Source organism: Macaca mulatta, chromosome 19, assembly GCF_049350105.2.
Source record: "Macaca mulatta isolate MMU2019108-1 chromosome 19, T2T-MMU8v2.0, whole genome shotgun sequence".
Taxonomy (NCBI): domain Eukaryota; kingdom Metazoa; phylum Chordata; class Mammalia; order Primates; family Cercopithecidae; genus Macaca; species Macaca mulatta.
The window spans coordinates 63,132,585-63,153,460 of NC_133424.1; the positions used below are offsets into that span (position 1 = coordinate 63,132,585).

At 47.3% G+C, this 20,876-nt stretch overlaps 1 protein-coding gene and 1 long non-coding RNA gene across 4 annotated transcripts in view; both read left to right on the forward strand.

Moving 5' to 3' along the window:
* LOC144337255 (uncharacterized) overlaps positions 1-12,558 on the forward strand; it is a 17,571-nt gene extending 5,013 nt beyond the window's left edge. Inside the window, exon 2 of the long non-coding RNA XR_013410109.1 lies at positions 11,817-12,558. This is a non-coding gene — a long non-coding RNA (uncharacterized LOC144337255). The remainder of the gene's footprint in view (positions 1-11,816) is intronic.
* GPR32 (G protein-coupled receptor 32) overlaps positions 1-20,876 on the forward strand; it is a 40,599-nt gene that overhangs the window by 13,482 nt on the left and 6,241 nt on the right. The window lies entirely within an intron of this gene.

Genomic DNA, 20,876 nt, shown 5'->3' on the forward strand with positions numbered 1-20,876 from the left:
AGCTACTTGGGAGGCTGACGCAGGAGAATCGCTTGAACCTGGGAGGTGGAGGTTGCAGTGCGCCGAGATCACGCCACTGCACTCCAGCCTGTGCAGTAAGAGGGAGACTCCGTCTCAAAATAAATAAATAAATAAAAGAAAGAAAGACAAAAAGATTAGTACCGCTATTTTGCTTTTGGTGATTTTTACAATAAATAGCGCTGCAAATAACACCTTTGGGGATGAAAATTGTGTCTGTGTTTAGGATTATTTCTTTGCTCTCAATTCCCACAAGTGAACCCCAAGAAAGAAAAGATCTTGTCTCTGTCACCCAGAAGGTCCTGACAACCCTATAACCCAGCAGGACAGATGCTGCCCCGGCCTCCCGCCCTGCCCCGGGGACTCCTGTGAGATTGTTTCCTGGTTGTTGATGGACGGGGTTGGATTTTGATTTCTTGTGTGCGGGAACGTCTTCCTGCGATGACGGTTGGCCACTCCCCCTCTTTCCGATTTGCAAACATCTCTCCGTGTCTTTTGCCCACTTGCCTACTGGAATCCAATTTTGTTCCTTCTCTGTGTGGTTTACATGATAAGATTATTGATGTTATTTCTATCACAGGGGCCATAAGTTTTTTTTCCAAGTCTATTTCTTGACTTATAATTTTAGTGTGAGTTTTGTTTTATACACAGAGATTTTAATTTAAAGGCTGTCAAATCTGTCTCCTTAATATGAGAAAAAAGAAAAAAAGATTAGCATTTTTAAAATACAGGCATCATTTGCATACAGCACAATTCACCCTTTTTAAGGGCAGTTCTGAGGTTTTGGCAAATGCACACATCACGTGACCACCCCGCAACCAAAACACAGAACAGTTCCATCACCGCAAACCCCCTCACACCCCGTTATGGCTCAAGTGTTTAAAACTTAAGAAAGCTAAAAGAATAGACGTGAATAGGCAATTCTTTTCTCCGGGTTGCTCTATGTTTTAAAAGATTGACCCCCAATTTTTTTGTCTTTTTTTCTTGAATAAACCCGAAAATGCCTAATTGGGGGGGGTGGGGGGAACTGCAGATCAAACTAAAATTGGTGGTTAAAGAGTCCTCTGCCATCCTCGTTCTTTCCTCAGATAATGAGAATTGTTAACAAGTTTCTTCCTTTTCTTCCCTTTCTTCACTTTCTTCCCTTTTTCTTCTCTTTCTTTCTCTCTCTTTCCTTCCTTCCTTCCTTCCTTCCTTCCTTCCTTCCTTTCTCTCTCTCTCTCTCTCTCTCTTTCTCTCTCTTTCTTTCTTTATTTCTTTGATGGGGATCTCACCATGTTGCCCAGGCTGGTCTCCAACTCCTGCGCTCAAGTGATCCTCTCTCCGCCTCCCAAAGTCCCAAAGTGCTGGGATTACAGGCGTGAGCCACCACGCCCAGCCAAGTCTTCCTTTTGAGGGCTTTCTCTCTGCCTTTTATTTCTCTTCACGTATTCATTCACGTACCAGGCTCAGGTGGAGCCCTGCCGTGCACGCCCGCACCTGTGCGTGTTCCGCAGTGTGCACCATTCCTGGGTTCCCTCGTGCGTTGCATCTAACAGCATCATTGTCACATTCTCCTCCACCATAGCACAGAGCATCTAAAGGGGCCGCCCTCTCCCATAACTAGAGACGCATGAATGACAGCAGCAAGGAGCTGTCCCATCTGCCAGTTGTCGACACAGAAGAGCCAGACTGAGAGAGCTGGGTGCCAATCACACCACGCAGGGACAGGCTGTCTGCCCAGAGGAGGCCGGTGGTGTCCACACCTGCCTCCCTGGGGTTGTTTCAATACACATCTTCCAACAGTTCTTAAATGAATGTCTGACCTACTGACTACACTTTTGGGAGTTTATCCTTTGGTGATATTTTCTCAGTGGGCCAATAATCATAACGGCTCACAGAAAAGAGTACTCTGTGTTTGCCGGATATCCTGCTGAGAATTTTTCACTTTCCTCTCATTTAAACCCTGCAACAGCCTTGAGGTGGGTGCTGTTGTTATCTCCATGTTACAGACAAAGAAAAGGAGCTCAGAGAGATGACTTTACTTATCCAAGGCCACCCAGCCAGGCGGCAGGGCTGGGAACCCAAGCATGAAGTGAAATAGCCCCACCCCGGACTGCCTGGATGGTAGCCACAGGCCACATGTGAGTAAGACACTGAATTTAAGAAGAGAAATCACGTGGCTCACGCCTGTAATCCCAGCACTTTGGGAGGCTGAGGTGGGCGGATCACGAGGTCAGGAGATCAAGATCATCCTGGCTAACATGGTGAAACCCCATCTCTACTAAAAATACAAAAAAATTAGCCGGGCGTGGTGGAGGGCGCCTGTAGTCCCAGCTACTCGGGAGGCTGAGGCAGGAGAATGGCGTGAACCTGGGAGGAGGAGCTTGCAGTGAACCGAGATTGCGCCACTGCACCCCAGCCTGGGCGACAGAGTGAGACTCAGTCTCAATAAAAAAAAAAAGAAAAGAAAAAAAGAAATCACTTTATTAAGATATAATTTACATACCACGCAATTCACCCATGTAAAGAGTAAAATTCAACGGTTGTTGGTATATTGCGTTATTCATTTTTAACATTATGTTAATGTGTGACAAAATTTCACTGAACCATTTTTAAATGTATAATTCAGTGGCATTAATTACATTCGTAACGTTGCATAACCATCACCACAATCTATTTAAAAATTTTTCATCCCCCCCCACAAACAGCAACTCTGCAACCATTAAGCAGTAAATCCCCTCTCTCCCTCCCCCAATGCCTGATGAAGTAGGAGGTGGGACTAGACTCTGGAGGTGGGGCTTGGACTCAGCATCATGTTGAAGACCAGCTGAAACAGGGAAGAGGGGAAAGCACTTCTCCATAAGACACGCCCACCAGTGTCATGTCAGTTTACGGTTGCCATGACAACACAGGGAAGTTACCACTCCTCTCCATGGCGGTGACTTGATGACCTGGAAGTTACCACCCTTTTTCTAGTCATTACTAGATAATCTGTACCTTAATTTGCATATAATTAAAAGTGGGTATAAGTATTGCTGCTCTGGGCACACTGCCTATGGGGTAGCCTTTCAGGCAAGGAGCAGTATACACTGCTGTTGTTGCTATACACTGTGGCTTAGATAAAAGTTAATGTTGGCTGGGCGTGGTGGCTCACGCCTGTAATGCCAACTGGGAGGCTGAGGCAGGAGGATCGCTTGACATCAGGAGTTCAAGACCAGCCTGGCCAACATGGTGAAACTCTGTCTCTACTAAAACTACAAAAATTAGCCAGGCATGGTGTCAGGCACCCATAATCCTAGCTACTCAGGAGGCTGAGGCAGGAAAATCGTTTGAATCTGGGAGGCGGAGGTTGCAGTGAGCCAAGATTGCAGCCCTGCTCTCCAGCCTGGGCAACAGAGCAAGACTCCGCCTCAAAAAAAGAGAAAAAAAAATTGCTGTCTATACTTTCTGATGACGGTCAGAAGAAAAAGTTGCTGACTAACACCACCAGCTCACCCTTGAATTCTTTCCTGTCCAAAGCCACGAGCCCTCCCAGGCCAAGGCCCAGTTTGGGGTCTCACCTGTCTAGCATCACTGGGACAACAGTAGGAGCCGCTTGAGCTTATGGCTTCTCCTCAGCAAATATGGGAAACAGAGAGAGATCTGGAATCAGACAGAGATTGATGTCACTTCAGCTTGTAACCTGTCACCCAGGGCAGCTCCCTCTCCTCCTGGGGCTCTCAGTCAGGTTCTGTGCAAGGTTCTCACCCTCCCCACTGAAGGAGGCTGCCAGGAGGAGCCCGCAAAGCTATTCAACTTACAGGGGCTCCAGAATAGCCTCTCCTGTGGCCTGTGTCCACTCCCCGCCCCTGCACCTTCAGCAATCCCCACCGCGTGGTGACCGGAAGATGCCCAGACACAGAGCACTATTTCTGCTCTTTCGCTGCCTACCCAGTGTTAGTCCAAACTGCACCATTTTGGAAGCCTTCTGCCATTTCACAGACCTTGGTCAAAGTGGAATATTCCATGAGGGTTCAGGCGGTGAGAAACATCCTTATCATACCCTGCCATGCAAAGGCCCTACTGAAGGAAAAATCCCTGTCATATCCTGCTGGGCAAAGGTCCAAGGAATATTTTATCACATCCCACTGGAAAAAGGGCCAAACCGCCTGATTGCACATCTTATCAATATCCTGCCAGGCAGCAAGCCATATTGCTCAGACCCTCCCAACCATACCTTTAAGTACCCCAGCCTATAAGTGGCTGTGGGCTCGGGCCCTAAGCTGGTCCCCCATCTCCACAGGTTTTTGCAATATACCTGTGTTGCTGTTGAGCCCCCATCTCTCTCTCTCTCTCTCTCCCTCTCTCTGTTTTGTTTGTTTCTTTGTTTGTTTTTTTGAGACGGAGTTTTGCTCTTTCACCCAGGCTGGAGTGCAATGGCACGATCTCAGCTCACTGAAACCTCTGCTTCCCTGGTTCAAGCAATTCCCCCTCCTCAGCCTCCCGAGTAGCTGGGATTACAGGTGCGCGCCACCACGCCTGGCTGATTGATTTTTGTATTTTTAGTAGAGTTGGGGTTTCACCATGTTGGTCAGGCTGCTGTCAAACTCCTGACCTCAGGTGATCCACCCATCTAGGTCTCCCAAAGTGCTGGGATTACAAGTGTGAGCCACCGTACCTGGCCTGTGGTGTCATTCTTTAACCCTCGCCTTCCCTTCAAAACCTAACACCCCGAGGACTGGAATGCCCTGTCATCCTGCTCCGAATACTCAGCCATGTGGGCAGGTCTGAGCTCTGGCCTGGGCTCCCTGTGGGGAGGCTGGTAGGGAGAGGAGACGGGATGGGATTCCAGCCCTGGGACTCTCTGCCTTGTCGCTGGAGCAGGTTTCCTCAGCTCTCTAGGTCTCACTTTGTTCATTCTGCAGTGAACATTCCCTGAGTCCCTGCTGTGAGGCTCACACAGCTGTATCCAACCAGGAGCTCCGTCCTAAAGGGATCCTGAGAGGTTCTTCCCCCAATTCCCCAGTTCTCCAACACCAATCGGGTGCCCAAACATTCAATTCAGTTCCAGCATCGACTGCCCAGAGTTAGTGTCAGACGCTGCAGGTTATGGACTCGGGCCACAAAACTGCCGCCATCTCAGGCCCGGCGCGGTGGCTCACACCTGTAATCCCAGCACACTGGGGAGCCGAGGAGGGCGGATCATGAGGTCAGGAGTTCAAGACCAGCCTGGTCAATATGGTAAAACCCCATCTCTGCTAAAAATACAAAAATTAGCTGGGCATGGTGGTGTGCACCTGTAGTCCCAGCTACTTGGGAGACTGAGGCAGAAGAATTGCTTGAACCCGGGAGGTGGAGGTAGCAGTGAGCCGAGATCGCACCTCTGCACTCCAGCCTGGGCAACAGAGTGAGACTCTGTCTCAAAACAAAACAAAAAGAAAACGAAAAAACAAACAAACAAAACTGCCCCCACCTCAGATGCCAGCTACAGGAGGGTGTCCACGCGACCTGAATTTCCGCCCGGCCAATCACCAGTTCAGGGGTTCCCAAAACTCCCACTGATAAGGTTTGGATGTTTGCCTCCTCCACAAATCTCATGTTGAAATGGGGCCTCCAGTGTCGGAGGTGGGGCCTGAGGGCAGGTGTTTGGGTCTTGGGGGCGGAACCCTCATGAATGGCTTGGTGCTGTCCTTGCAGTAATGAGAGTTCCCAGTCTGTGAGCTTGTATGAGATCCGACTGTTTAAAAGAGTCTGGATCAGGCGCGGTGGCTCACGCCTGTAATCCCAGCACTTTGGGAGGCTGAGGCAGGTAGATCACCTGAGATCAGGAGCTCGAGACCAGCCTGGACAAGATGGTGAAACCCCATCTCTACTAAAATGCAAAAATTAGTCGTGTGTGGTGGCACGTGCCTGTAATCCCAGCTACTCAGGAGGCTGAGGCAGGAGGATTGCTTGAGCCCAGGAGGTGGAGGTTGCAGTGAACTGAGATTGTGCCACTGCACTCCAGCGGGGGCGACAGAGTGAGAATCTGTCTCCCTCCCCACATCAACCAAAAAAAAAAAAAAAAAAAAAAGTCTGACACCTCTTCCCTCTCTCTCTTGTTCCATCTCTCATTGTGTCAATGTGCTGGCTCCTCCTTTGGCTTCCACCATGACTGGAAGCTCCGTGAAGTCCTCACTGGAAGCTGAGCAGATGCAGGTGCCATGCTTGTACAACCTGCGGAACCGTGAGCCAAATACATCTCTTTTCTTTATGAATGACGCAGCCTCAGATATTCCTTTATAGTAGTGCAAATGGAATAAAACACCTACTCAAATACACTAATTCGCTACAGGTTGGGCACCGTGGCTCACGCTTGTAGTCTCAGCACTTTGAGAGGCCAAGGAGGGAGGATCACTTGAGCCCAGGAGTTGGAGACCAGCTTGGGCAACATAGCATGACCCCATCTCTACCAAAAATAAAAACAAATTAGCCAAGTGTGGGGACATGCACCTGTAGTCCCAGCTACAGGAGGCTGAGGCAGGAGGCTCACTTGAGCCCAGAAGATTGAGGTAGCAGTGAGCTATGATCAGGCAACCATTCTCCAGCCTGGGTGACAGAGCGAGACCCTGTCTCAAAAAAAAAAAAAAAAAATTCACTGGAACAACTCACAGAATTCAGGCAAGCATTTTACTTATTATTACTGGTTTATTATAAAGGATAGAATTCAGGAACGAAAGAGTTGCATGGGGTGAGTTACGGGGAAGGGCATGGAGTTGCCAGGTCCTCTCCAGGCACCACCGTCCCAGCACCTCGATGTGCTCACCACACTCCATGGTTCAGGGTGCGTGTGTGCGTGCGTGTGTGTGTGTGTTTGTGTGTGTGTGTGTTTGAGATGGAGCCTCCTTCTGTCGCCCAGGCTGGAGTGCAGTGGTGTGATCTCAGCTCACTGCAACCTCTGCCTCTCAGGTTGAAGTGAGGTGAAGGAGGCTGCAGTGAGCTGAGATCGCACCACGGCACTCCAGCCTGGGCGATAGAGGGAGACTCTGTCTCAAAACAAAACAAAGCAAAACAAAAACAAAGCAGCCTCAGCCTTCCAAGTAGCTGGGATTAGAGGCACACGCCACCATGCCTGTCTAATTTTTATGTATTTTTGGTAGAGACGGGGTTTTGCCATGTTGGCCAGGCTAGTCTGGAACTCCTGACCTCAGGTGATCTGCCCTCCTGGGCCTCCCAAAGTGCTGGGATTACAGGTGTGAGCCACTGTGCCCAGCCTCTTTATACTGTTGTAACTTTTCTGTAACTGTGAAGTAATCTCTAGGTTAAAAAAAAAAAGTACACTGCACAATCTCACTTACATGTGGAATCTAAAAGAGTTGAACTTGGCTAGGCACGGTGGCTCACACCTGTAATCCCAGCATATTGGGAGGCCAAGGCTGGAGGATCACTTGAGCCCAGAAGTTTGAGACCAGCCTGGGCAACATAGCAAGATCCCATCTCTATAAAAAGAAAAGAAAAGAAAGATATGAACTGTTAACAATTCTCATTATCTGAGGGAAGAACGAGGATGGCAGGGGATTCTTTAACTACAAATTTTAGTTTGATCTGCAATTTCCCCCTCATTTAGCATTTTTGGTTTTGTTCAAGAAAAAAAAGACAAAAATTAGGGGTCAATATCATAAAACATAGAGCAACCCGGAAAAAAGAATTGCCTATTCACATCTATTCTCTTAGCTTTCTTATGTTTTAAACACTTGTGCCATAACGGGGGGTGAGGGGATTTGCGGTGATGGAACTGTTCTGTGTTTTGGTTGTGGGATGGTCACTTGATGTGTGCATTTGCCAAAACCTCAGAACTGCACCTAAAAAGGGTGAATTGTGCTGTGTGCAAATTATGCCTTACTTTAAAAATGCTAACTAAGTTTTTCTCTTTTGTTCTCGTATTAAGGAGACAGATTTGACAGCCTTTAAATTAAAATCTCTGTGTATAAAACAAAACTCATACTAAAATTACAAGTCAAGAAATAGACCTGGAAAAAACCTTATATTCCCTGCGACAGAAATAGCATCAATAATCTTATCACGTAAACCACACAGAGAAGGAACAAAGTCGGATTCCAGTAGGCAAGTGGGCAAAAGACACAGAGAGGCGTGTGCAAATCGGAAAGAGGGGGAGTGGCCAACCGTCATCGCAGGAAGACGTTCCGCACACAAGAAATCAAAATCCAACCCCGTCCATCAACAAGCAGGAAACAATCTCACAGGAGTCCCCGGGGTGGGGCGGGAGGCCGGGGCAGCATCTGTCCTGCTGGGTTATAGGGTTGTCAGGACCTTCTGGGTGACAGAGACAAGATCTTTTCTTTCTTGGGGTTCACTTGTGGGAATTGAGAGCAAAGAAATAATCCTAAACACAGACACAATTTTCATCCCCAAAGGTGTTATTTGCAGCACCATTTATAATGCAAAACAGGGAGGAAATAAACACTTAAATTTGCCGTGAACTGATTGGGTAATAATGCCATAAACCGTCATGGGGTACTATGATTTTAAAAAAGGTTCAGAGCCAGCAGCGCAGCGGTGGTGAGTGGTAGGAGATGAATATAAAGCTGGAGGTTGGGCGCAGTGGCTCATGCCTGTGATCCCAGCACTTTGGGAGGCTGAGGTGGGTGGATCACTGGAGGTCAGGAGTTCGAGACCAGACTGGCCAACATGGCGAAACCCCATCTCTTCTATAAATACAAAATGATTTGGGCATGGTTATGCATGCCTGTAATCCCAGCTACGTGCGAGGCTGAGGCAGGAGACTCTCTTGAACCCGGGAGGCGGAGGTTGCAGTGAGCCGAGATTGCGCCATTGCACTCCAGCCCGGGCAACAAAAGAGAAACGCTGTCTTAAAAAAAAAAAAAAAATGAAATATTGCCCCTTTGCAGCAACATGCATGCGGCTGGAGGCCATTATCCTCATGGAATTAACGCAGGAACAGAAAACCAAATACCACATGTTCTCACTTATAAGTGAGAGCTTAACATTGAGTACCCATGACGTAAAGATGGAAACAAAGGGCACTGGGGACTGCTGGAGAAGGGAAAGGGGCAGGCAGTGAGGGTTGAAAACCAACTCTCGGGGACTATGCTCAGTACCTGGGTGATGGGGTCATTCGTAACCCAAACTTCAGCACCATGTAATATACCCAAGTCGGCCGGGCGTGGTGGCTCACTCCTGTAATCCCAACACTTTGGGAGGCCAAGGTGGGTGGATCACCTGAGGTCAGAAGTTCGAGACTAGCCTGGTCTACATGGAGAAACCCCGTCTCTACTAAAAATACAAATATTAGCTGAGCGAGGTGTTGTACACCTGTGGTCCCAGCTACTCGGAAGGCTGAAGCAGGAGAATCACTTGAACCCAGGAGGTGGAGGTTGTAGTGAGCCGAGATTGCGCCATTGCATTCCAGCCTGGGTGACGCCCACACAAATACATATAATATATATATAAAATATATAATATATATTATATATATAATATATTATATATATTATATATATTATATATAAAATATATAATATATATTATATATAATATATTATATATAAAATATATTATATATATAATATATTATATATATATTATATATATTATATATAAAATATATAATATAATATATATATAAAATATATATTATATATAAAATATATAATTTATATATAAAATATATAATATAAAATATATGATATATAAAATATAATATATAAAATATATAATATATAATACATATAAAATATATATTATATAAATATATAATATATAAATATATGAATATATAAAATATATATAATATATAAATATATAATATATAAAATATATATTTATATATAAAAATATATAATATATAATAGATTTATATATTAATATATAATATATAATATATATTTATATATATAAATATATATTTAAAAATACATAAATGTGTGTGTGTGTGTGTAAATATCCCCAGGTCCACGTTCCCCCTGCATCTAAAATGAAAGGAGAAAAAAATACCAGAATGGCCACCAAAACAAAGCAAAAAAGGTTGAACGTTGTGGTGCAGCAGGAGAAATACATTGAGGATTTCACCATGGGGAGAGGTAATCCCCGAATCCAGGCAGAGCACAGCCTGGGAAGAACAACCGTCATCTTACCAGCTCTCCCTGGTGTTGCCCTTAGAAAAGGAACTGGTTTCAGTTTTTTAATTATTATTTTTTTTTAGATGGAGTCTCACTCTGTCACCCGGGCTGGAGTGCAGTGGCACAATCTCAGCTCACTGCAACCTTCACCTCCTGGGTTCAAGTGATTTTCCTGCCTCAGCCTCTCGGGTAGCTGGGACTACAGGCACCTGCCACCACACCTGGCTAATTTTTTGTATTTTTAGTAGAGATGGGGTTCACCATGTTGGCCAGGGTAGTCTCTAACTCCTGACCTCAAGTGATCCACTGGCCTCAGCCTCCCAAAGTGCTGGGATTACAGGCATGAGTCACTGTGCCCAGCCTTCACAGGCAGTCTTTAAAGCAACACCAGGTTGACGTCTACTTGGGTTTCACAAACTATGACCCACCGCCCAGGCCAAATCTGGCTCACTGCCTGTTTTGGGGCAGTCAGTGAGCTAACGGTTAGGCAAAATCAAAAGAAGGATAATAACGTTCATGACACACGAAAATGATATGAAATTCAAAATTCAATGTCCATAAATAAAGTTTTATTGGCACACGGCCCTGCCCACTGTTTTTCGTGGATCTTCCTTCATCCCACAACAGCAGAGCTGACTGGTTGACACAGGCTCTGGGGCATGAAAAGCCCAAAATATTTCCTCTGTGTCACTTTACAGGAAAAGTTTGCCAATCCCCTTGATCTAGATGCCACAGAGGATGGCAGTGTATAGAAATATAAAGGCATGGATGCTTCTGAGTCCAAAAGTGATCTGGAAGAGTTAAGACACCCCCTTCCCAAAAATGTTTATAATTGTTATGGGACAATTGGGAATATAAACATTGAGGGACTTGTGTGTGTGTGTGTGTGTGTGTTAAGGAATTGGAATTATTGCTATTTTGGGGATGTGGTAATAAAATTATATTTCTTTTTATTTCTTTCTTTCCTTTTTTTTTTTTTTTTTGAAGGAGTCTTGCTCTGTCACCCATGCTACACTGCAGTGGCATGATCTCCGCTCACTGCAACCTCTACCTCCCAGGTTCAAGCAACTCTCCTACCTCAGCCTCCCAAGTAACTGGGATTACAGGCATCCACCACCACACCTGGCTAATTTTTTTTTTTTTTTTTTGTATTTTTAGTAAAGACAGGGTTTCACCATGTTGTCCAGGCTGGTTTTGAACTCCTGACCTCAAATGATCTGCCTGCCTTGGCCTCACAAAGTGCTAAAATCACAGGAATGAGCCACCATGCCTGGTAACTGTATTTCTTTTAAAGGAGTCCTTTCTTTTGGAAATTGATGCTGAAATATTTATTTATTTATTGAGACAGAGTTACACTCTGTTGCCCAGGCCGGAGTGCAGTGGTGCAATCTCAACTCACTGCAAACCTCTACCTCCCAGGTTCAAGTGATTCTCCTGCCTCAGCCTCCCGAGTAGCTGGGACTACAGGTGTGTGCCACCATGCCTGGCTAATTTTTGTAGTTTTAGTAAAGATAGGGTTTCACCATGTTGGCCAGGCTGGCCTCGAACTCCTGACCTCAAGTGATCCGCCTGTCTTGGCCTCAGGTGGATCACCTGAGGTCAGGAGTTTGAGACCAGCCTGGCCAATATGGTGAAACCTTGTCTCTACTAAAAACACAAAAATTAGCTGGGCGAGGTGACACCCACCTGTAATCCCAGGTACTCGGGAGGCTGAGGCAGGAGAATCACTTAAATCTGGAAGGTGGAGGTTGCAGTGAGCCAAGATTGCACCATTGTGCTCCAACCTGGGTGACAGAGCGAGACTCCTACTCAAAACATAAAATAAAATAGGATAGGATAGGATAGGATAGGATAGGATAGGATAGGATAGGATAGGATAGGATAGGATAGGATAGGATAGGATAGGATAGGATAGGATAGGATAGAAAGCATTGGATTGTATTTTTTAGGTGGTGTCTTTGTGATACCTTACCTTGTTTTAACCTGAGTGACTCTCTCCTAGCAGAGACAGCTGGACAGACTTCATTTTAGTTTCTTCACTTGCAGCCCCTTTTATCCCCCTTAAGGGAATAACTAGGGCAAACTGACTCCAAGCACATCCAGGAATGCACCTGCCGATAAGCTATTGAGGCAGGTTGTACCAGCAGCTCCTGGGAATGTGCTCGGCGGAAGGTACCTAAAAGCCCCTGCATTTATCTCTTAGTGATAGTTTAAGCCCCTGCACCTGGAACTGTTTATTTTTTGTAACTGCTTCTATAACCAATTAATTTTTTAACTTTTTGCCTCCTCTGCTTCTGTAAAACTGCTTCAGTGAAACCTCCCTCCCCTATTTAGACCACAGTATAAAAGAGAATCTAGCCCCTTCTTCGGGGCTGAGAGAATTTTAAGCGCTAGCTGTCTCTCGGTCGCCGGCTAATAAAGGACTCTATGATTTGTCTCACAGTGCGGTGTTTCTCTATAACTCACTTGGTTACAACATCTTGTCTTTCTGGTGACGCCTGTTGACATGATGTGTCTTAGAGTCAGTGAAATGTTACCGCTGAGGCCACAGCATTCTCCTGAGGAAATAAAGCCATGCGCAGCATAACGAGGTTTCTGTCAATGACAGACTGCACATCCGACAGCGGCCCCACCCATTATAACGGAGCTGAAAGACTGCAATCACCCGGTGATGTTGTAGCTGTCATAATGGAGTAGCTCAAGGCGTTACTCTAATGTTTGTGCTGATGCTGGTGTACGCAGACCTACTTGACCGCCAGTCATATAAAAGCATAGCACATACAACTGTGTACCGTACGTCATACTCATCCATGGCAACAGGCAGGACATGGTGGCTCGTACCTGTAATCCCAGCACTTTGGGAGGCTGAAGTAGGGCGATGGTTTGAGGCCAGAAGTTCGAGACCAGCCCTGGCAACATAGTGAGACCCTGTCTCTGCAAAAAAGAAAAAAAAGTCAATAAACAACTATGTTACTGGTGTATGTATTTACTATCTATAGGCTTGTCGGTCGGTTTGTTTGTTTTTTGAGATGGAGTCTTGTTCTGTCACCCAGGCTGGAGGGCAGCGGTGTGATCTTTGCTCACTGCAACCTCTGCCTCCCCAGTTCAAGTGATTCTTCTGCCTCAGCCTCCTGAGTAGCTGGAATTATAGGCATGCACCACCATGCCTGAATAATTTTTGTATTTTTAGTAGAGATGGGGTTTCACATGTTGGCCAGGCTGGTCTCGTACTCCTGACCTCAAGTGATCTGCCCACTTTGGCCTCTCAAAGTTCTGGGAAACAGGTGTGAGCCACTGTGGCTGGCCTTTATTCACTGTACTATAATTTTTGTTGTTGTTTTAGAGTGTACGCCTTTTATTTATAAAGAAAAGTTAACTGCTTGAGTCTAGGAGTTCGAGACCAACCTGGGCAATATAGTGAGACCTAGTCTCTGCAAAAAAGAAAAAAATTTAAAAATCAGCTGAGTGTGGTGGTGCGTGCCTTAGTTCCTGCTACTCAGGAGGCTGAGGTGGGAGGATCGTTTGAGCCTGAGAGGCATAGGCTGCAGTCACCTGAGACTGTGCCACTGCACTCCAGCCTGGGTGACAGAGTGAGACCTTGCCTCAAAAGGGAAAAAAAAAAAAAATAGAAAGGGAAAAACTGTCAAACAGCCTCAGGCAGCTCCTTCAGGAGGTGTCCAGAAGGAAGCATTGTTATCCTGGGAGATGACAGCTCCAAGGGTGTTACTGCCCCTGAAGATCTTTCACTGGGATAAGACTTGGAGGTGGAAGACAGTCACGCTGATGATCCTGACCCTGCATAGGACTAGGCTGATGTGTGTGATTGTGTGTTACGTGTTTTCTTTTTCTGAGATGGAGTCTTGCTCTGTCACTCAGGCAGGAGTGTAATGGTGTGATCTCGGCTCACTGCAACCTCTGCTTCCTGGGTTCAAGCGATTCTTCTGCCTCAGCCTTCCCAATAACTGGGATTACAACCCTTTGGGAGACCGAGGTGGGTGCATCACTGGAGGTCAGGCGTTTGAGACCAGCATGGTCAACATAGTGAAAAGACATCTCTACTAAAAATACAAAAATTATCCCGTTGTGGCGGTACATGCCTGTAATCCCAGCTATTCCGGAGGCTGAGGCAGGAGAATCGCTTGAACCTGGGAGACAGAAGTTTCAGTGAGCTGAGATTGGGCCATTGCACATCAGCGTGGGTAACAGAGCAAGACTCCATGTCAAAAAATAAACAGATGGTCCCACTTGGGCTGTGGCCTAGACCCCTGGGCTAGATAATCCGGCACAGGTGTGTGGCAGGCTCTCCCACCTAGGTTTGTGGAAGCGCACTCTTTGATGTTTGCACAATGATGAAATCGCCTAAGGACGTGTCTCTCAGAATTTATTCCTGATGTTAATCAAAGCAGGACTATAGCAGTATTAATCATAAGAGCAGTGGTCGGGTACGGTGGCTCACGCCTGTAATCCCAGCACTTTGGGAGGCCAAGGAGGGCGGATCACGAGGTCAGGAGATCGAGACCATCCTGGCTAACACGGTGAAACCCCGTCTCTACTAAAAATTACAAAAAATTAGCCGGGCATGGTGGCGGGCGCCTGTAATCCCAGCTACTCGGGAGGCTGAGGCAGGAGAATATGGTGAACCTGGGAGGCGGAGCTTGCAGTGAGCCAAGATTGTACCACTGCACTGCAGCCTGGGTGACAGAGCGAGACTCCGTCTCAATAATAATAATAATAATAATAATAATAAGAGCAGTATTAATAATAGAGAGCTAACAATGTTTGAGCGCCTACTATGTGCCAAGAAGTTCTTTTTGTTTTTTTTTTTTGTTTTTTTTTTTGAGACGGAGTCTCGCTCTGTCGCCCAGGCTGGAGTGCAGTGGCCAGATCTCAGCTCACTGCAAGCTCCGCCTCCCGGGTTTACGGCATTCTCCTGCCTCAGCCTCCCGAGTAGCTGGGAAAACAGGCGCCCGCCACCTCGCCCGGCTAGTTTTTTGTATTTTTTTTAGTAGAGACGGGGTTTCACCATGTTAGCCAGGATGGTCTCGATCTCCTGACCTCGTGATCCACCGGTCTCAGCCTCCCAAAGTGCTGGGATTACAGGCTTGAGCCACCGCGCCCGGCCAAGAAGTTCTTTTTGTTTTGTTGTGTTTTTGTTTTTGAGGATTCTCACTGTCACCCAGGCTGGAGTGCGGTAGTTCAATCTCAACTCACTGCAACTCCCGCTTCTCAGGTTTAAGTGATTCTCCTGCCTCAGCCTCTCAAGTAGCTGAGATTACAGGCACCCACCCTGATGTCTGGCTAATTTTTGTGTTTCTAGTAGAGACAGGGTTTCGCCATGTTGGTCAGGCTGGTCTTGAACTCCTGACCTCAGGTAATCCACCTGCTCTGGCCTCCAAAAGTGCTGGGATCACAGGCGTGAGCCACTGACCCTGGCCGCAAGAAGTTTTAAGTGTTTTGTATCTCTCAACAAATCTCATTAGCACAAGAAGGGCAGAATTGGAATGGTCTTGCGAAAAGATCTCCCTGGCACCCGCCTCCTCCTTATTCCCCAAGCCTGCAGCCCCGGGGGCCTATTAGGGCTGACATCTGGTGACAGTTCCCGGACTGATAGTGATCTCTGAGGCTCTTGCTCAAGATTCTTTCCTGGACATTTATCTGCTCCAAAACTCAGAGCTAGCTTCCTGCCATTAGCCCCTACCTTTAACATGGGCTTGAGGCTGGCAGCCTCCTGGGACTGACGACGGAAAAGGAAAGAGCTCCCTCACCCTCCGATACAGCACAAGGTACAGGGGACTGGGATTTGTTGAGGGGGAGCGGTCTCAGGGAGCCAGGAAATAGGAGCTTGGGGACTAGGAGAGTTGAAGGGCACTCTCCAGGGTATACAAAAAGGAGGTGGTGGGCTGGGCGCAGTGGTTCACCCCTGTAGTCCTAGCACTTAGGGAGGCAGAGGTGGGTGGATCACCTGAGGTCAAGAGTTCGAGACCAGGTTGGCCAAGATGGTGAATCCCCATCTCTACTAAAAATACAAAAATCAGCCGGGTGTGGTGGCAGCTGCCTGCAATCCCAGCTACTCAGGAGGCTGAGGCAGGAGAATTGCTTGAACCTGGGAGGCGGATGTTGCAGTGAGCCAAGATCACACCACTGCACTCCAGCCTAGGCAATAGAGTAAGACTCCGTCTCAAAAAAAAAAAAAAAAAAAAAAAAAAGAGGTGGCAAAGAGGGGGCTGAAAGTTCCGGACCACCTCCTCTGGGTGAGGAATGTTCTCATGCCATATGCGTGAACTGTGCCTGGTCAGAGGTATTTGACTGTCTTCCTCACTGCGGCATCCCCAGCGCTTGGTAGTGTCTGGCGTACTATTTGGGCTCAATGCATAATTAATTACACTAAATGAATGAATCCATCCTCAGATGACAAAGGGGAGATTGTCCTCCTTAATGATCACTCATCAATTATGTATCAAGTGACTGCTATGTTCCTGGGGCCAGGGAGCAATCCACACACCATCCTCGCCTCTAGGGAACTCAGAGAGCGGAGCAGATGGGTGACCACCAAACGATCCAACAAACACAGTCTATTTGCTGCTGCCTGTAACCAGCTCTTTTTTTTTTTTTTTCTTTTTTTCTTTTTTTGCAGGGGGCATGGGGGAACCAGGGGAGATCAGAGTCTTGCTCTGTCACCAACGCTGGAGTGCAGTGGCATGATCATAGTTCACTCTCAACTCCGTCTCCCGGGTTCAAGGGATTCTCTTGCCTCAGCCTGCCAAGTAGCTGGGATTACAGGCATGCGCCACCACACCCAGCTAATTTTTGTATTTTTAGTAGAGGTGGGGTTTCACCATGTTGGCCAGGCTGGTCTCAAACTCCCTACCTCATGTGATCCTCCCACCTTAGCCTCCCAAAGCGCTGGTATTACAGGCATGAGTCACCGTGCCCAGCCTGTAACCATCTCTTCATGGGAGAGAAGCTCCTGTAGGAGGGTCTGATTGAAAAGGGCCAGGAAAAGCTTCGGGGAGAAAGTGAAATTTGTACTGAGATCTCAGGAATGAGTTTCAAAAAAAAAAAGCAAAAAAAAGCAGAGGACAGAAGGGGTATTCCAGGCAGAGGGGCAGCACAGGCAAAGGCCCTGGGGTGGGAGGGAAACAAGAGAATCCTGGCAATAGAGACAAAGGTAGGGAAGCCGGGATGTGGTGCGCAAAGAGGGGGAAGGTGCAAGAGAAGTCTGGAGAGGCTGGCAGGTGCCCCAGCCCTCACCAGCAGTGTTGGGGAAACTCATATTTATCCCACAAGCAATGAAGAGCCACAATGTAGTTGTCCGGTTTGAACCGTATTTTTCTGAGACAGGGTCTCACTCTGTTGCCCAGGCTGGAGTGCAGTGGCACAGTCATGGCTCACTGCAGCCTCGACCTCCTGGGATCAAGTGATCCTCATGCCTCAGCCCCCCGAGTAGCTGGAACTACAATGTAAGCCACCCTGTTTGGCTAATGTATTTTTATTTTGTAGAGACAGGGTTTCGCCTTGCCGCCTAGACTGGTCTTGAAGCCCTAGCCTCAAGTGATTCTCCTGCCTGGGTCTCCCACAGCGCTGCGGTTACACGGTTTGGGCTTTCAAAGGATCACTCTGCCTGTAGGGTGGTGAGTGGCTGGTAGGGGATGAATATAAAGTTGGTGGCCAGGCGCGGTGGCTCACGCCTGTACTCCCCACACTTTGGGAGGCTGAGGTGTGTGAATCATCTGAGGTCGGGAGTTCAAGATCAGCCTGGCCAACATGGTGAAACCCCGTCTCTACTAAAAATATAAAAATTAGCTGGGCATGCCCCCAGGGTGTGTGCCTGTAGTCCCAATTACTCTAATCAGGGGGCTGAGACAGAAGAATTGCTTGAACCTGAGAGGCAGAGGTTACAGTGAGCCAAGATTGTACCACTGCACTCCAGCTTAGGCAACACAGCGAGATCCTGTCTCAAAACAAAAAAACAAAACAAAACAAAAAAAAACCCAAACAAACAAAAAACAAAAAACTGGGGTGCTGTGTACTTGCATGATAGGGCTATGGAGACAGGACATAGTGGACAGAGGCAAAAGGCTTTTTGGCAGCAAAAACAACGGCTTTGTGGTGAACTGGGTGTGCGGGTTGGGGGAGGAGGAGACAGAGGTATTCAAGGATTCTACACTCCTATCTCAGATGAGCATACTGAGGCTCAGGGTGTGGGGGAAGCCCTGAGCCCAAGATCACACAGTCATAATCCAGTGTTTCAACTAGAGCTTCGACCTGTGCCTGTCTGCTGTGTAAACTCAAGCTTTCCTCAACCCCAGACCTCTCTTCTCTGTCTGCACCTCACCCTTGGAGGTCATTTTCAAGCTCAAAGACATAAATAGTATCTAAATTATTTTTTGTACTTTTTTTGTAGAGACAAGGTCTCATCGTGTTATCCAGGCTGGTCTGGAACTCCTGGGCTTACACAGTCTTCTTGTCTCTCCCAAAGTGCTGGGGCTAGAAAAGTCAGCCACTGCGCCCCGCTGGCATCTAAATTCTAATGGCTCCCACATGCCCGTATCCAGCCAGGAACCCCTCTTGTCATTTTTGTTTGTTTTTGAGACACAGCCTCACTCTGTCACCCAGGCTGGAGTGCTGTGGTGCGATCTTGCCTCACTGTAACCCCCGTCTACTGGGTTCGAGCAATTCTCCTGCCTCAGTTTCCCGAGTAGCTAGGATTACAGGCACCTGCAACCACACCCAGCTAATTTTTGTATTTTTAGTGGAGATGGGGTTTTACCATGTTGGCCAGGCTGGTCTCGAACTCATGACCTCAGGTGATCCACCCACCTCAGCCTTCCAAAGGGCTGGGATTACAGGTGTGAGCCACTGTGCCGGGCTCCCCTCCTATAATCTTGCTGCTAGTATCCAGCTGCCTTAGTGAAGTCTCCCCGGGATTTCTTACAGGCATTTCAAGGGCAAAGTGACCAACCCCGAGCTCCTGGTCTCACCCCAAACCTGCTCTCCTGCATCAGTGCACAGCAACTCCAGCTTCCATCGGTTCAAAAGTCCTGCAGTCACCCCGACACTGCTCCCCACTCACCTCACACATCCAGCCCAGCAGCAAATGTTGCCAGCTCCACCTTGACCCTGGAATCTGCTTCCTACCACCTCCTCTGCCATCACCCTGGTCCCCATCCCCATCACTGCCCACCTGGGTTCCTGCAGCAGCCTCCTCCCGGCCTCCTGCTTCCATCCCACCCCTCTCAGTCTAGTCTCAACCTTAAAGTCACAGTGATTGTTAAGACCTAAGTCAGATATTGTTCCTCCTCTGCTCAACAGTCTTTTGTAACTCCCATCTTACAGGAAAGGCCAGGAGAGTGTGCACTATGACTCACAGGGTCCTGCTCTTTCTGCCCGCTTCCCTCTCTGCCTTTACCTCTCACCTCTCTCCCCAATGCCCACATGGCTCCAGCCACACCGGCCTCCCTGCTGTTCCTTGAGCATTCCAGGCACCGTCCTGACTCAGGACTTTTGCACAAGCTGCTGGTTCTGCCTGAAGGGTACTTCCTCCAGATACGTACGTACCTCACTTTGTCATCTCCTCCAAATCTTTGCTCATATGTTATATTCTTTTTTTTTTTTTTTTTTTTTTTGAGACAGAGTCTTACCCTGTTGCCCATGCTTAGTGCAATATTGTGATCTTGGCTCACTGCAACCTCTGCCCCCCAGGTTAAAGTGATTCTCCTGTCCTAGCCTCCCGAGTAGCTGGGATTACATGTGTGTGCTACCACGCCCAGCTAATTTTTTGTGTGTTTTTAGTAGAAATGGAGTTTCCCCACGTTGGCCAGGCTGGTCTCGAACTCTTGACCTTAGGTGATCCTCCCGCCTTGGCCTCCCAAAGTGTTGAGATTACAGGTGTGAGCCACCGAGCCTGGCCAAATGTTACATTCTCACTGTGGTCTTCCCTGACCACCCCGTTCAGTGTACCAGTGGCCCCTTTCTGCTTTCTCTCTTGTCTCTCACATTCCCAATTCTCCTTAATTTGATTTTTTTTTTTTTTTCCAAAGAGATAGAATCTCACTCTGTCGCCCAGGCTGGAGTGCAGTGGCCTGATCTCAGCTCACCGCAACCTCCAATGTCCCAGGTTCAAGTGATTCTCAGCCTCCCAAATATCTAGGATTACAGGAGTGAGCCACCATGCCTGGCCAATTTTTATATTTTTAGTAGAGACAGGGTTTCGCCATGTTGAGCAGGCTGGTCTCAAACTCCTGACCTCAGGTGTTCTACCTGCCTTAACCTCCCAATGTGCTGGGATTACAGGCATGAAAATTTTTAATTATTTATTTTTTGTAGAGACTGGGTCTCACTATGTTGGTCACCTTGGACTGGAACTCCTAACTTCAACCAGTCCTTCTGCTTCAGCCTCACAAAGTGCTGTGATTACAGGCATGAGCCTCCATACCTGCCCCCTCCACTTTATTTATTATTTTTCCATAACACTGGTAGTCTTCTAAAGCAGTATATCATGAGTTAATTTATTATATGTATTACACCTGACATCTCTCACGGGGATGTAAGTTCCATGAGGGCTTGTTTTGTTACATGAGTTATCTCTGGTACTTAGAACAATATTATTGTGTCCAGTGAGCTGAGATCGTGCTGTTGCACTCCAGCCTGGGTAACGCAGTGAGACTGTCGAAGAAGAAGAAGAAGGAGAAGGAGAAGGAGGAGGAGGAGGAGGAGAAGGAGAAGGAGAAGGAGAAGGAGAAGGAGAAGAACAAGAAG